At 31.9% G+C, this 16377-nt stretch overlaps 1 pseudogene; it reads left to right on the top strand.

The window, feature by feature from the left end:
- Positions 1-4541: 4541 nt before the first annotated feature.
- On the top strand, positions 4542-5341 carry LOC123247126 (annotated as a pseudogene).
- Positions 5342-16377: the final 11036 nt, after the last annotated feature.

Below are 16377 nucleotides of genomic sequence, written 5' to 3'. Positions count from 1 at the left end.
CTATGATTCTTTTGAGTCTTATACTTAAAAATCAAATTTTCTATGCAGTTATTTTCATAAAGAAGGTTTGAAAGTCCTCCAATTCGTTAAATATCCATTTTTATTCCTTTTGCAGGAATTTTACTGGATCAGTGGTTCTTGGATACAATCTAGTCTTCCAGAATGTCACACTTGAAGACCTCTGCTCTTTTAAAGTGGAAGCTGCTAATTCTTATGTTATCTTAAATGTGGCTTCATGATATTTGAAATCTTTCTTTCTGAACACTTGCAATATTTTCACTTTGACCTGAGAGCCCTGGGATTTGGATAAAATAGTCCTAGAAGTTTGCATTTTGGCATCTCTTTCAAGAAATAATTGGTAGATTATTTTTATTTCTAATTTACCTTCTAGTTTCAGGATATCAGGGAAGAATCCCTGAAATATGATATCTAGGTCCTTTTTTTGGAGTCATGGCTTTCAAGTAATCTAATAATAATAACCATTGAAAAATCTCTTATTGTTTTATTTTCTAGATTGGTGGTTTCTGTAATGAAATGTTTCATATTTTCTTCTGCTTTTTTATTCTTTGATCTTGTTTTTATTGTTTCTTGATGTCTCAGTTATTAATTTTCACTTGCCCAATTTTATTTCTTATATAATTATCATCAGTGAGCTTGTATAGACCATTTCCCATTTGATAAATTCTACTTTTTTAAGGAATGATTTTCTTTAGTACATTGTTGAACATATTTTTTCATTTGACAAATTCTGCTTTTTAAGAAGTTCTTTTCTTCAATAGATTTTGATGTCTCATATTATTTGACCTATTCTATTTTTTAAGATATTATTTTCTTCCATTTGTTTTTTTTTTGTGGCTGCTTTCCCAAACTGTTGACTTTTTTTGTGATTTCAGTCCATTATTATATGTTTTTATAATTTTTATTACCTCTCTTATTTGATGTTCAAATTTGTTTTTTAACCTTTAAAGAACTTTAGAACAATTCATATTTTTTGAGGTTTTCTGTATAGCTGCTTTGACTTCTTTGTCTTCTGAGTGTTTTCTTGATTTTCCCAGTCACCAATTTAACTTTATATGGTCAGGTATATTTTTGTTTATTATTCTTTATTCCAACTTATTTTTTAACTCAAATTTATATCCTAGTTGGGCTCTGCTCCTTATAGAACAGAGGAGGGTACTTTACAGATTTTCAGGTTTTTTCTCATTCCTCTCAAAGTTAGCTATAGAGGTAGCTGAAAGCTCTCAGGATTTTCTAAGTGGTATGATCTAAGAAGAAATATGGTCTCTGATACCCTAGCCTTTGCTCTCGTCTATAAGTAATCACCAGCACTCTATTCTACCATAAATTTGTGACCTGGTTCTTTGCTCTTGCTAGTGCTTCTCAGCTTCACAGATTCTCAGCATGTGACTTGTGTTTAGTTAGAATGTTCTACCCCAGGACTATGTTCTCCAGAATTCCTTTATATTGCCCAGCATCCTTTTCCTTTAGTCCATATTGCTTCTTCATGTATTGTTCATAAGTTCTGTAACTCCACCTCTCTCTCTTTTTTCCACACTTGTGTGACTGGGAAAGCTGACTTTTTACTCTAGCTTTTTTATTTTAGTTATTATCAATAAATATTGTTAAATATAATACTTGGAGATATTGCATATTAATTTTGAAGCTTACACTTGGACCTGTATATGGGGAATGCAACTATCCTATTTCCAGCATCAGCAAATGGTCTATTGTAATCATCTTCTGATTAGTTGCCCAAGCTCCTTCCTATCTTGGGCTGAGAGCTCTGGAAACTGCTCTTGCCACCAATTCTGTCACCACCAAGTCCTATTACTGGTCTCACTCTCATGCCAATGAGACTGAACTTTCTTGTTGACTGACTTTCCAAGCTGTCTTTAGTTAGAAAATTGTTTTACCCTATCATTTGGTTAGTCCTGCTGCTTCGAAATTCATTGGAGATGTTATTTTAATTATACGGGGATATGCATTTCATAGTTTAAGTGAATCCCTCACTTTACTATACTCTATTGACCCTGCCTCATTCATTTATTTTTAAACTATTACATTCTGTTTTAAAATTAATACTATTTTTTTCCAAGGCAGAAGAGAAGTAAAATCTAGGAAACAGATTTTAAGTGATTTGTCCAGTATCACACACTAATGAGTGTTTGAGGACATTTTTGAACCCAATCTCTGGGTCTAGCTCCCTGTTTACTTAGCCACCTAGCTTTCCCCACTTTCTTATTTCTTATGTTCAAGTAATATCCCATTACATTCATATATGTTAGCTATTCCCCATTTGTTTAACATTTGTATTTTCTATTCCCCCCAATATTAAAAGTACAATATTTTGGACCACACAGGTCTTTTCTCTTTTATTTATATCTCTTTGGGATATAAGTTTAGAACATATACAGCTGGTCCATAAGATATGAGCTATTTTTTATCTTTGAAATTCCTAAAAGTCCATTAATTCTCTACTAATATCCTAAGTCTTATCTAAGACTTCCTCTCTGATTAGCAAACTCCTCCTCTTGAAACCTTACACAACATTTAGATGGACATATCACAAACAACTTATAATCATGGAATGCTGTTTATTATAGGTGTTGATATTGGTACTTCATCTTCCTATGACGAATAAGCTTCTTTTGGCTAAAGGTCTTGTCACTTTAAAACTCCCTTCCTTAAAAAATGAATGTAGAAAATGTTTTTTAATATGTAATAATGGGGGGAAATGTTTTAAAAAATTAGAAAAATGGGGAAGCTGGGTAGCTCAGTGGATTGAGAGCCCGGCCTAGAGACGGGAGGTACTAGGTTCAAATCTGATCTCAGACACTTCCCAGCTGTGTGACCCTGGGCAAGTCACTTGACCCCCATTGCCCACCCTTACCACTCTTCTACCTAGGAGCCAATACACAGAAGTTAAGGGTTTAAAAAAATTTTTTTTAAAAATTAGAAAAAAAAACTCTTCTCCCCTACTGCCCAGCACAATATGCTATATGTTTTGTGCTTAGCACTAACAAATGTTGGTCTAATTGAGCACTTGAATTAACTAAAAATAAGATTTACAATAGTTTATTCTCTGCCAGAATCAAAAGGAATTGCATTTTTTTTTACTTTTTTTGATAGATTTTTTCTTTGCTTTTAAAAAAATATTTTGTATAGATTAGTAATTTCATTTGCTGCTGGAGTTCCTAATGAGGAAAAACAATTTAACAATTCAAATTTGCAAATGTTCTGCAGATTGTAGTTTTAGAATTTACCTTGGGAATAGAAAGGTTAAGTAACTAGATAATGGTCACACAACTTTCTAGAAGTTATTGAACCCAGGATTTCTTGACTCAAAGTTTTCTTTACTAGTTTTCTCCATTCATTGATAACCCTTAGAGCTTGAATTTGAGCAAAATAGTTAATTTTTTCTTCCTGAACCTTGAAACTCCAAATATGAAGAGTAATTATCATTTCTTAATTAAGAGATAAACTTTTGCACATTCAAATAAGTTGTAAAATTGCATTACTTTATTGAAATGCAATTGTATATTTCTTGTGGATAGAAATCACACCTTATGTTTTTTAAATACATATCACTAAATCCCCATACAATTTATTGAAACACCTACATTTTTATTAATTTTTTTTTCTATTTAAATATGTATTACTTTTTATTTAAAAAAACTTTTTTCAAGTATGTTAATGGATTTTTAAATTTAAAAAAACAAAAAGGAATAATAAGCCAAAATGACAAATATAGAATTTTTTTCAAAAATATTAATTTTCCTTTATAATAATCTATCAGTAACTAACAGGGAGAAAAAAGTATATTAACCTCAACAACATCCATGATATTGACCTGTATTTTGTTTTACTATATTTTGACCTCATTTAAATTAAGCAATTATTGGTTAGATAATACTTTTTATCCTACTTTTTATTGCATTACTTCATCCAATATCTCCATATTTCTCAGAATTCCATATAATTATAATTCTTTTCAGCTCAATAGTATTCCACTCCAATTATATCCCACCATTTGTACAACAGATTGCCTGATTCTTGCTTATACAATTTATTTACATTCTTTTTGCCTTTAGAAACAATCTTACAATATTTTTAGTAAATATGGGAACTTTCTATCATTGAATTCTTTGATTAAAAGCCCAGGAAAGAGATGGCTACAGCAAATAATATAACAGTTTGATAACAATTATTGTATAATTCCAAGTTGTTTTCCTTAAAGTGTTAGGCCAATTGACAGTTGTACCAGTAGTGAACTATTGTGTTTATTTTCACACAATTCAAATACTGACTATTTTCAATTTTTCATACTTTTGTCATATTTATCAATTTGCTGGGTATGAGGTGAAACTTCAAAATTGCTTTAACTTATATTTCTATAATAATTAGTCATGGGATATTCTTTTCAAATGATTATTTGATAGGTTACATTTGCTTCTTTTGAAAACTTCATATCTTTTGATCATTTTTGGTCATTTATTGATTTGATTCTAAATAAAGAATATGTAAAGAATTATCTTTGGTCTTCACTTTTCTTAACTTCCAGTGGTCTTGGTACCGAGATCTCTGGCTCCTGGTCCAGTGGCTCAGTCTGTGGAGTGGAGGAAGCTACAGCACCGGAACCTCAGCTGGGGCATGAACTTCTTGATAAGGATTAAAAATATTGCAAGAATGCCAGAAATCAACACGGATGATCTGGATGAGCAGCAAGTTCAGCTCTTGGGAGAGATGTGCATTCTTATTGATGAAAATGATGAGATCAATGCAGAGACCGAAAAGAATTGCCACCTGAATGAAAATGTTGATAAAGAATTATTACATTGAGATTTTAGCATCTTTTTATTTAATAGAGAAAATAAATTATTACTGCAGCAGAGTTCAGATGCTAGAATTACTTTTCCAGGTTGTTTTATAAACACTTGTAGTAGCCATCCACTAAGCAAGCCAGTGGAATTGGAAGAAAATGATGTCATAGGAGTAAAGTGGGCAGCTCCGTGGAACAGGTTCCTCCAGAAGATATTTCCTAACAGAGAATCCACTATAAAGCACAATCTGATGGGATTTGGGGAGAACAGGAAATTAATTATATCTTGTTGTGAGGAAGAATGTAACCTTAGATCCAGATCCTAATAAGATTAAAGGCTATTGTTATGTGACCAAAAAAGAACTAGAAGAACTGAAAAAAGCAGCCAATGGAGAAATTAAGATTATACCATGGTTCAAAATTATAGCTCAGACTTTTCTTTTTAAATGGTGGGATAACTTGAATCATTTTAATTGATTTGTTGAATATGAGAAAAATCATAAAATAGAAAAATGTGGGTAAATTACCTTGTTTTCTTTTAAGAGGATCACTACAGATGATAAACTATTTAAATATACAAAAAAAGGCCACTGGCTAGGTGAGTGCAAAGGGTATGCCTTTTGGACATATGTCCAAAAGGTGTATATGTGTGGGAAATTTTGTTATTTAAATTTTTTAAAAACCATACCTGCCTGCAGACCCACTCAAAATTTAACTATGTTAACTTATTTTAATGCATGCCTGACAAATCTTTGTGGCAATTTTGCACAAATTAAGTTTTAATATGATTAGGACAGACTTTCAGTATCTAAGTTTCTGTTATGGTTCACATAAAAATATTTGTCTAAAGGAGGAATATATTTACTTCTAAGTAAAATATTGATTACCTTTTTATCTTTATGGCTACTTTGAAGCATATTAAAATAATTTCATTGTAACTTTATTAAATTGTTATAGAAGATTCTGAAGAAATTAGAGATATTTCAGAGGTGAAGTGTCTTTACCTCTATTCCTAGGGAAAATGGAGGTTAGTCATTCTGGAAGTGGGTCTTTAAGAAAAAAGGGGGGGAAATTAGTTTTAGGTTTCAGCACTACTCTGTAAAAATACTTGAATTCAAATAGCACTGTTCTAGGGATAAATACATAGCAAAATTTTTTAAAATCACAAAGACTGCAGCCACTCAGAAACTGGGAATGTGAAACTGAAAAGATGAAGAACATGATTTGATTGTAGAAGAGAATGACTCTTTTAAGATACTGGACAGTAAGAGATTCTGTGAACCAGCCTGAACAAAGTAAATATAGATTATTGAGGTAATAATATGCAGTTTTAAGCTTCAGCTTCTGAAACATTTGAATAATATTTGAAATCTTGATAGATCCAGTTAACCATAAAAGATCTAACAAAAGAAGAATAGAATATTGGTTTCTTAAACCTAGGTACAAAGGTAACATGGGAAGTAGTGGAGAGAGAATCATATGTCTTTAAAATTTAACATGTATATATATTTATAGTTTCTATGATTATATTGAATTATTTTTGTCCTGATAATAATCTGTATACAGCATGACCTATGATGTATTTATTTTACTAAACAAAGTATAAATAAAATCAATGAAAGAATTTTCATATTCTTAAAAAAAAAGAATTATCTTTGGATGCAGGAGAAGATGAGTCAAGCAGAAAATTCAAATCCTATAGCTATGTTTGAAGTGTTTCACATTTTATCAAGCAAACTATGCTGCTTTCAGTTATAAAAATTAATATTACCTATATCTTAAAAATAGTGTGGCAAATTTATTAAAGAAAAAATAGGACAGAACTTTTCCTGTCAAGTGCAGTTCAGACACATTACAATTATTTTGTTAAATAATCAGAACTATTAAAAAAAACAACTAAAAGAAACTGTTTTCTTCTTTATAGACTTGGAGGTTATGGGGACTTTAGGAAACAGCTTCATATTATAAATGAGGTAATTGAGGCATAGAGAGTAAATCTTTCCAACTATTACACATATAATAGGACAGTCTATTTAGGATCATGAAATATAAACCTAGAAGAGACCTTAAGACACTATCAAGAACGATCTGTTCTTTTTATGGATGAGGTGATGCAAATAAGTGGATGGACCAAGGATTAAAATCCATATCCAATGGTCTTTCTGCAAAGTCAAACTCGATATCCATGGTGCCCTTCCCATCCTTTCCTTTCTCTGATACTTTATTAGGTCTAAGAACTCATTAATGTGAGCACTTCCTATATCAATATGAATCATAGTAATCTGTACCTACATTCATAGCACATCCGTAGATCATATACCTGAATTGTTGAAGGTACTCTATGGGACCTTTTAGTTTTTGAAGAATAGCACGGTATTTTGATTATCTGTCTCTCTGATAGAAGTTGCACCGCCCTAGCTATCTGAGCATTCTGGTCCCATTTTCCCTGTATTATTGGGTCATATAAGAAAAGGAACCAGTCATTTAATAGTAAAAAAAAAATTAATAAATTCTCAAAGAAGTAAGTATAGTTTTGTAATGATAGGGACTATCTCTGTGATCCTTTTCTCTTAATATATTGTTGGATAAACTATGAATAATGAGAAAAAATCAGAGTATTCTCATTTTAGAAGACAAATGGGGGTTTTTAACCAAGATCATGGTTTGAGACAGATTGACCAGCTCCAACATACCTATCAGGAAAAAAAAATCTTCCTCCCAAAAAAACTCTGAAAATCATACTCAATTGAATAATGATCAAAGAATACCATAAATGAGAGGCAGAGCCAAGATGGAGGCTTACTAGCAGCAAAAGATTGTTATCTCTCTGATAGCCCTTGGAAACCGATCTTTAAAAGGTGCCTCCAAAGGAGAGATGTCTAAAAAGCATGGATGCGGAGTCTCTCCCACGGAACACGATATGAAAGATAGGCAGAGAGAGAGCTGATTTCACAACGGAAGGGAGAACTGGAAGCAAAATGGCACCACAAAGAAGTGCTGGACTACCACCTCCACACCTACCATGTCAGACTCAGAGCTAGGGTGTAAGCAACTTCGGGATCCTGGGTCACACAGGCTATGCCAAAAGAACATCTTAGATGCACACTTTTAAGTACCAAGCCCTGTCAGGGAGGACTGGAGGTCCGTAGCTCTGGGTGCTCTCCAGCTTCCTCTGCAGCGGGGCAGAACCCTGTGAGCCAAAGCCAAGACAGAATTGTCCAGCAGCTTGTAGATTTCTTAGTCTGCAAGTGAGAAAATGAACAAAAAGTAGCAAAAAAGGCCAGTGACAGGTTTCCTTCAGGGATCTCTCAGGAGACAATAGGAAGAGAGAGCTCTTCAGAATTAAGCCCCCAAACTAGACATTAGTCCACAATAGAGACTTTCTAAGCTAGCTAGCAATAAACAGACAGAGTCTCAGAAAGCAGGGGTACTCTACTTGAGAGGCCACAGAGAAGAGGGTCTAGCTCTTTTAACTGAAGGAAATTATGGGATCCTAACCTCAACACTGTGATAATTAAAATTGAGTGGCCAAATATAATAGTTAAAAATTTGGTTTGACAAAAATAATAAAGAATTGTTGTGGTCATCTTTTATAAAAACTAAAAATTAAACAATGAATAAGTGGATGGTTAGAAGCTTTATTTCAGCAAGGTAGAGATATTAAAATGGGAAATATAGAAAGGAGGTAGAAAAATATCAGTCAGCTAAAAAAAATACCCTAAGTCCTAAGCCAAGTACCTCTAGACCGCAAATGAGAATCTGAATGAGAATATCACCAGATCCAAAGTTCAGATTAGGAAGCCAAAATCCAAAGAGCCAAAGACACTGAAAAAACACTGAGAATGTTCAGCACACATGAGGCCAAGACTGCTAAGAATTCCAACAGAGTCCACACTCCCTAGGCTAAAAGCTGCCAAGCATGAAGAGCCCAAGAATCCTCCAAGCAATGAATGATAGTCTAAGAATGAAGAGCCACCAGAATATGCCAAGCATGAAGAGCCCAAGAATCCACCAAGCAATGAATGAGAGAGAATCTCTCTCAGGCTCCCACTTATATACAGTTTTCTCCACCCATCAGCCCTCCTCATCACATCCCAGGAATCAATCAATCACAGCCTATCAATTTGCCTAGCACTGCCCAGAGGAGGGCTTCGGGAGTGGGGGGCTTTGGGGGGGGGGGACACTGCTTGTGGCCTTTTAGGTCTTGAACTTTCTTTGTTGGTGATTTACTGTGTTAAGTAGGAATATTTTAAGTTCTTGATTGATTAACTTAAAATAGATGAAAGGAATAAAAATCCTCTTTCACAACATATAAATATCAGATCAAGATTGTGGTGATCCAGGCTAAAATCAACCTGAGAACCCTACCTAAATGTATGAAATAAATCAAACCTAGCAATGGCAGAATCTTAATTTAGAAATTGAGAAATTAGTAAAACAAAAAGCTATTGACCAGTACAAAAATATCAATGAATTTTATATTTATATGTGTGAATATAATACAGTATACATAAATAAAATTAAGTAATTAAAACAATACGATAAAAATTATAGCCTTAAGGTCAAGAAAAAACATTGAATACATCAGAAAGGATTTAAAATATCAAGAAACCATAGTCAGGATCATTTAAGAACAAATAATATGTTCTACAAAATATATTTTTTAGAATATGATATTCTGAAAGATCAATAGTATAATCAATGGTATAATACTCAAAATAATATATCAACATATTTAATTCATATGAATGCATATTTCTATGTGTGTTTAAATAAAAGATTACAAATGTATATGGATTTGTATATGAATATGCATTTATGCATATATGCATGTGCACATGTATGGGTATATATATAAATATGTGTGTCTATTATTTATGTACATGTGTGCATAAGTACATATAAATATGTATTGCATTATGTGTATTATGTGTATTTGTATATGTGTTGTGTTTTTAAATGAACACACTTCTATGTATATTTCCTAAAGTAGATCAGGCAATGATCCAAAAAGTAATTTATAAAAAGAGAGAATTATAAAAATAGAAAACTTACTGTGTAAATTCTGCAAATAGAGACTCAAAGGGGGAGAAAATGGATATTCCACTAGAACTTCATGACTGCCTAGTAAAATGAAGAAAGAAATGAATCATGAAATAAAAGTTGAGGAGAAAGAACTGGAAGGAACATATAGCTAATGAAAAATTATAAATCTTACCCAAGTAACAGACTTTCTAAAAAACTGAAGAGACCAAATAGAAATCAAAGACTCTATGAGATACCAAGAAGTGATAGAACAAAATAAAATTATTGAAAAAATAATGGAAAATACTGATATCTATTATCAAATAATAATAATATACCTGAAACAAAACAAATCTAAAAGAGATAAATAATTTAAGAATCACTCAGATATCTGAAATCAATTCATTAAATTTTTTTAAAAAACCTTCCACTTTATATAAAGAATTCAAAAATCAATATTATCTTGATCTGCTGGAGCCAGAGGGCAAAGTCATAATAGAAACAATTTGTTGACTGAAAAAAAATACAATAACAAGTCCCAGGAGTGTCATAATAACAATTCAAAGCCTCAAGGTAAAAAGAAAAAAAATATATTGCCTAAATCAGATAGGAGTTAAAATATCAAGGAACCATAGTCAGTATCACTTAAGAACAGATGATATCTTCTACAAATGAAATATATTAGAATACAATATTCTGAAAGACAAATGGTATAATGTTCCAGCTAAGAATAATTTTCTTTGCAAAACTTCATATAATTGTCAACAGAGAAAAATGGAACTTTAATGGACAAAATGAGTTTCAAACATTTCTGATAAAAAAGCAGAGAATAGTAGGAACTGGGAAATAAACACAAAAGCCTTCGGAGAAACATTGAAAGGTAAATTTCTTTGAACAGAGGTTTTATGAGGATGTAGTGCTAACATTCTAATGGGGATTCAATAAATAGATTCCTTTAGAATTTATTCATTTTTACAAGGTACTGAGAACATTAAACAGTGAACAGAAGATCTGGAAATAAAAAGATTCTCTTTTGTTTGTTTTTAAGAGGAAAAATAAAAGGAAGGATCAAAAGAATGTTAGTTTAGAAAGGAGGAAGAAGAGTTGAACTTGCTATTTTTCATGATCTAAGTGCATCAATATAATTGTTAGAAATGCAGAGGAAGGGTTGAAGGTAACAAGCATCAGAAGTATATCATTTGTAACTTAATTGGACAAATGAATGTGGAATAGAAATAAGCCCAACTAAATGGGAAACAAATTGTGGTTATAGAGAGGAATAAAATACCAGGTAAAAAAACAAACTTCCTTGTCCTAATGGGAAGAATAAAATGAAATTTAAAAAATAATGTAATTCAAGTGAGTGTCTAGTACTTATAAATAACCAGATAAATTATGATAAAAATAATAGATTATTATTGTGCTTTGAAAATGATCAAAAAACATTTCAAAGATCATTTCAATGTATAAAAGCACACTATTGTGTAGGGGAAAATTTTTTTTAAATTTTGAAGATGCTGAATTTAAAAATTATCAACCACTTCTCCAGAAGGCTTAGGATGAAGGATGTTATTTGATTCCTCAAAGAAAACTAAGGCTCTGGGGTAAAAAAAAAAAAAGAATTGTTCATTTGTAGTTCTGGTTGCTTTGTGCTTTCATTTTCCCCCTCTGAGTTTTTAATGAGAGATATGAGTTGAGGGATCAGAAGTTGATTAACAATAATGTTACAAAGAGAAGAGGGTCATTAACAAATTTTGATGTTTTTTTTAACCCTTAATTTCGATGTATTGTCTCATAGGTGGAAGAGTGGTAAGGGTGGGCAATGGGGGTCAAGTGACTTGCCCAGGGTCACACAGCTGGGAAGTGGTTGAGGCCTGGTTTGAACCTAGGACCTCCCGTCTCTAGGCCTGGCTCTCAATCCACTGAGCTACCCAGCTGCCCCCCTCAAATTTTGATGTTTTTAATGAACAGGAGGAATTCCAGAAGGTAGCACAAACCACATGATTTTGAAGGAAATGTGGAATGTTTACATTTAAAAAAATACAAATGTTAATACATGAAGACTTATTGTTTTGGATCAATCTTTTATTTCCTGCAAGTATATGTAAATGTTTATTTTACAGTGTTAAAATTAAGACATAAAATCCTATTTAAAAAATTAAGGTGAGGGGATAAAGGACAGACCCTTAGAAGGGTAACTATATTAGGAACTAAGAAAGTAAGGGGAGGAAAGAAGAAAGGGAATGTTTGAAAGGTAGACAGATTTAGTACAAAGTAGATAGGGGAAGAAAATAAGGGAGGAACATTTAGAAGCTGTATGGGTTTGGGAGGTAGTAAAGGAAAATGTTTCTTCTGAGGAGAAGATAAAAAGAGAGAAGGGAAAGGAAAATCAGTGAGGAAAAAGTAGAATGGCAGGAAATACAACTAAAGTAATTATAATTGAATTTATCCATAAAATGGAATGAATTCACCCATAAAATGGAAATAGTAGAATGGATCAAAATCAGAAACAAAACAATTCGTTGCCTAGAAGGAGTGAATTAAAAATGAGAGACATACATAGAGTGAAAATAAGAGACTAGAATAGAATATATTATGTTTTATCTGAGAAACCAATGGCAATATTGATCAAAGATGAGGCTAAATCTAAAACATATCTAATTAAAAGAGATAAACAGAGAAACTATAATTTATTAAAAAGCATGATAGATAATAAAGCAATATTAATATTAAACCTATATGCTACAAATTTTAGAGCATCTAGATTTTTTAATAAAAAAACTAAAAAAGATCTAGTTGGAAATAAATAACAAAAAAAGAGGGTACTTTAAACTTTGCCTCCCAGAACTAGGAAAAAGTTAGAGGTGAATAAAAGCTTAGATATGCTAGATATAATAGAAATATGCAGAGAATTTAAAGGAAATAGAAAGAAATATACCTTTTTTAATCAGTAGTACATGGCACATTTCCAAATATTGGACAATTAAGATACAAAAACGTTTTAGTTAAAATGCAGAAAAGCAGAAATATTAACTCTTTAGATGATAAAAGGTCATGTAAACAGAATAAATTAATTGGAGACAAATAATGTAATTTTAAAAAATGAGTGGGTTAAAGAACAAGTTTTACAAATGGCAAATAATTTTATTAAAGAAAATGATAATGAGATGACATTCCAAATCTATAGGACACATAAAGCAGTAACTAGAAGAAAATGTGTGTATCTAAATGTTTATATCAATAAAATAGAGAAAGAACAGGTCAATGAATTGGGAATGCAATTAAAAACAACAACAACTTTAAATATGAACAAAGATATACCAGATTGGAAATCACAAAACTTTAAAATCAGATTAACAAAACTGAATATAAAAAAATTGAATTTATAAATAAAATTGAGTTGGTTTTATGAAAAATCAATATAATAGATAAACCATTGTGTAATATGCTTTTTCAATAAAGAATATGAAATTACTACTGTCAAAAATAAAAAGGTGAATTTGCCACTAATGAAAATGAAATCAAAACAACTAGTAGGAGTTGCTTTGCTCAGCTATATGCCAAGAAAGTTTACAATTTAAGTGAAATGGAAGAATAATTAAAAATATAAACTACCTAGACTAACAAAGAAGGAAATAGAATATGTAAATATATCTACTTTCGAAAAAGAAATTGAACCAACCCTAAATGAACTCCATAAGAAGAAAGCATCAGCACCAGATGGATGTTTATATGAAACATTTAAAGATCCTCTAATTCTAATATTAAATTAATTATTTAGAATAATTGGCAAAGCGGTCCTGTCAAAATTTTTTTATAAAACAAATATAGTACTAAATCCTAAACCAGGAGAAGGAAAAACACTAATACATTGAAAACTGAACCAAACATTTTGAAGAATAACCTGCTATTATGACCAAAGAGTTATAAAACTACATAGACCCTTTGACCCTTCAATACCATGATTAGATTTGTTTTCTTAGCTGATTATGAAAAAAAGGGGAAAAAACTATGAGTTCTAAAATATTTATAGCAGCTTTATTTGTGGTGACAAAGAACTGGAAATTGAGGGGATGCCCATCAACTGGCAAATGGCCAAACAAGTTGTGACAAATCATTGTGATGGAATACTATATCACCATAAGAAATGATGAGCAGATTATAGTCAAATTATGCCTTCTCTAGTTCTGAGAAGTGAGAAGTATGTTGAGATATACGTGAAAACTTTAATGTTACAAATTAATATATAAAAACAAAATGAGTTAAAAATGAACCTTACAGAAATGGAAAAGAAATATGATCTTATGTTGCCATATAGTTGCCTTATATATATGACTGCTTACTGCAAGATTCCTGGTACAATTTTCTCTCAGGCATTTATTTTTGTAGAAATTTCCTTCTTCCAATCTTAGAGTTAATCACTTACATATATCGTGTCTCTCCCAAATAGTTATAAGTAAACCACTAGGATTTCTGCTGCTGATAACATATCCTATCAAATCATTTGAAAAAGGTTTCACATTTCTGTGGTCCAGAAACCTTTAGGATACCACTTTTGCACACACTCTCTATTTCCTCTTCAATCTTATCCATTCCTTGACCCTAGTACAGCAGCGGTGGGAAAGTTGTTTGATTAAAAAAAAAAAAAAAGATTACCAGGTTTTAAATTAACAAAAAAGATCTTCCTTTCATGAGTCATTTGTTCCCATTACCTTATTATTTCAAGCACTAGAGGCTGCTATTATTAATTAGTACAATCAACATTTAAAAGGCAACCAGAACAGTTAAAATTGAATTCTATAATCCTTGCCCATGTCAAAAGTCCTAATATAATTTTTTATCATTCAGCATGAATTAGATATCTATTAAAAGTTTTATTTCCAAAATAAAATGCTAGTATAAATATATCTCCTGCTTATAATTCACCACAGCCAATGGTTGAATTATATAATCATAGATATTTCCCACAGATAGTGTCTGTCATAAGATAACATGATTCTCTGCCTACATACATCAGCTCTTGAAAGTTACCTGTTTTGAAAATGGAAGTAGCATAAATATTGATTGGAAAAATCCCTACTGGGAATCTGAAAGTAAAAATACTTCAAAGATGCTTATAAATAAATTAGCAAATCTGGTGAGTTTCTAGAAGACTCAGTTTAATCTGTTTGTCTTTTTTTCCAAGAGTTTGCAGTTTTCTTTTTCCTCTCCTCCCTTTCCAGTCAGTTCTGGGCTTATTATCAAGTCACATTTTAACTGCTTTTCATTGCAAAGTGATTACTGCAGATTTGGCTGGATTCTCTAAAAAGCTAAGGTCATTTTCTTGCCTGCCACCCTTGCCAGTTCATTTCCTGATTTGGAGGAAACCATTCTCTTTATGCGATGTCATTATCCTTTACTAGCAATTGTTGGTTAATATGTTGCATGCTCCAGTAAATTATAACTTTATGAGCAGTTCTCATGTGGACTTTAGATGTGTTTACTGTGTGGTGGCCTGTTTAAATTAAAGCCCAGTGTACATAGCCAGTGTTCCTTTGTGTTCTATTTTTTCAGTTCTCATTCATAGGTGTCGTGTTGAAAGGAAAACCCCCAATAATCCATAGAAGAAATGCATTGTTGACTTGCCTTTCCAAGGACAATATTCTCTGGAGAAGGGGAGGGCAGTGGAATGGGCTCAGAATAATTTTCAGAGATTTTTTTAAACCTGAGTTTGTGGGTAAATGGAAAGAGAAAACAAAAATGTTCAGGCCAGATCTTATATTTGTAAGGTCATTTAAAAAACAGTGTGAGCAATGACTATTTATTGAGCAAAGCATAAAACTCCAGGTACTAAGTAGGATATTTAAATGAAATGATCTCCATCCAGCATTGGCTTCTAATTCTAGACATAACTTGTGTCTACAGATAAATAGGTAGATGTACATATTTGTGAATACATGCACACACATTATATTGCATGTAATGTGGGCTATGTGTACATACACATGTATGCTTATAAGCTAGATGTGCATATTATTTAGACATACAAGATGTCCTTGGGGTGCTGGACATTTGAAATACAAGTACTATATCAAACTATTAGAATGTGTTGAAATACTTTGAGAACAATTCTTGACTTTGACCTTGGAAACCTGTGAAGAAATAATATGGATTCTTTTCATCTCTATGTGGCTTTGCAATTAATAAGTGGGCCAGTGCAAGGTGGTCTGTAATTATGAATTTGAAGTAATGCCAGAGAAAGATTATCCAAAGATGCTGATATACAAAAGCCATTTTTTTCTTCCTTCAAATAGCACATGTATCAATGTCTTAGGACTAGCAAATTATAAATATCATTAACACTATGCTGCATGAGGAACAAGCTGATATCTGTAAGGTACTGGCTATGAGAAGCAAAAAAAAAAAAGAAATTGTTGCTGAAGTTCTATGGGTCCAAGTGTGTTCATGACCACATATACCATGACCAAAATGTGAAAAAAATATTTAATATTTATTGCGAATTAAAAATTATCACCAGTGTAATCAGACAGGAA

The sequence above is a fragment of the Gracilinanus agilis genome, chromosome 1 (genome assembly GCF_016433145.1).
Source record: "Gracilinanus agilis isolate LMUSP501 chromosome 1, AgileGrace, whole genome shotgun sequence".
Classification (NCBI taxonomy): Eukaryota; Metazoa; Chordata; class Mammalia; order Didelphimorphia; family Didelphidae; genus Gracilinanus; species Gracilinanus agilis.
The sequence above is the reverse complement of the archived record's forward strand: the minus strand, read 5'-3'. Positions and strand labels throughout refer to the sequence as shown.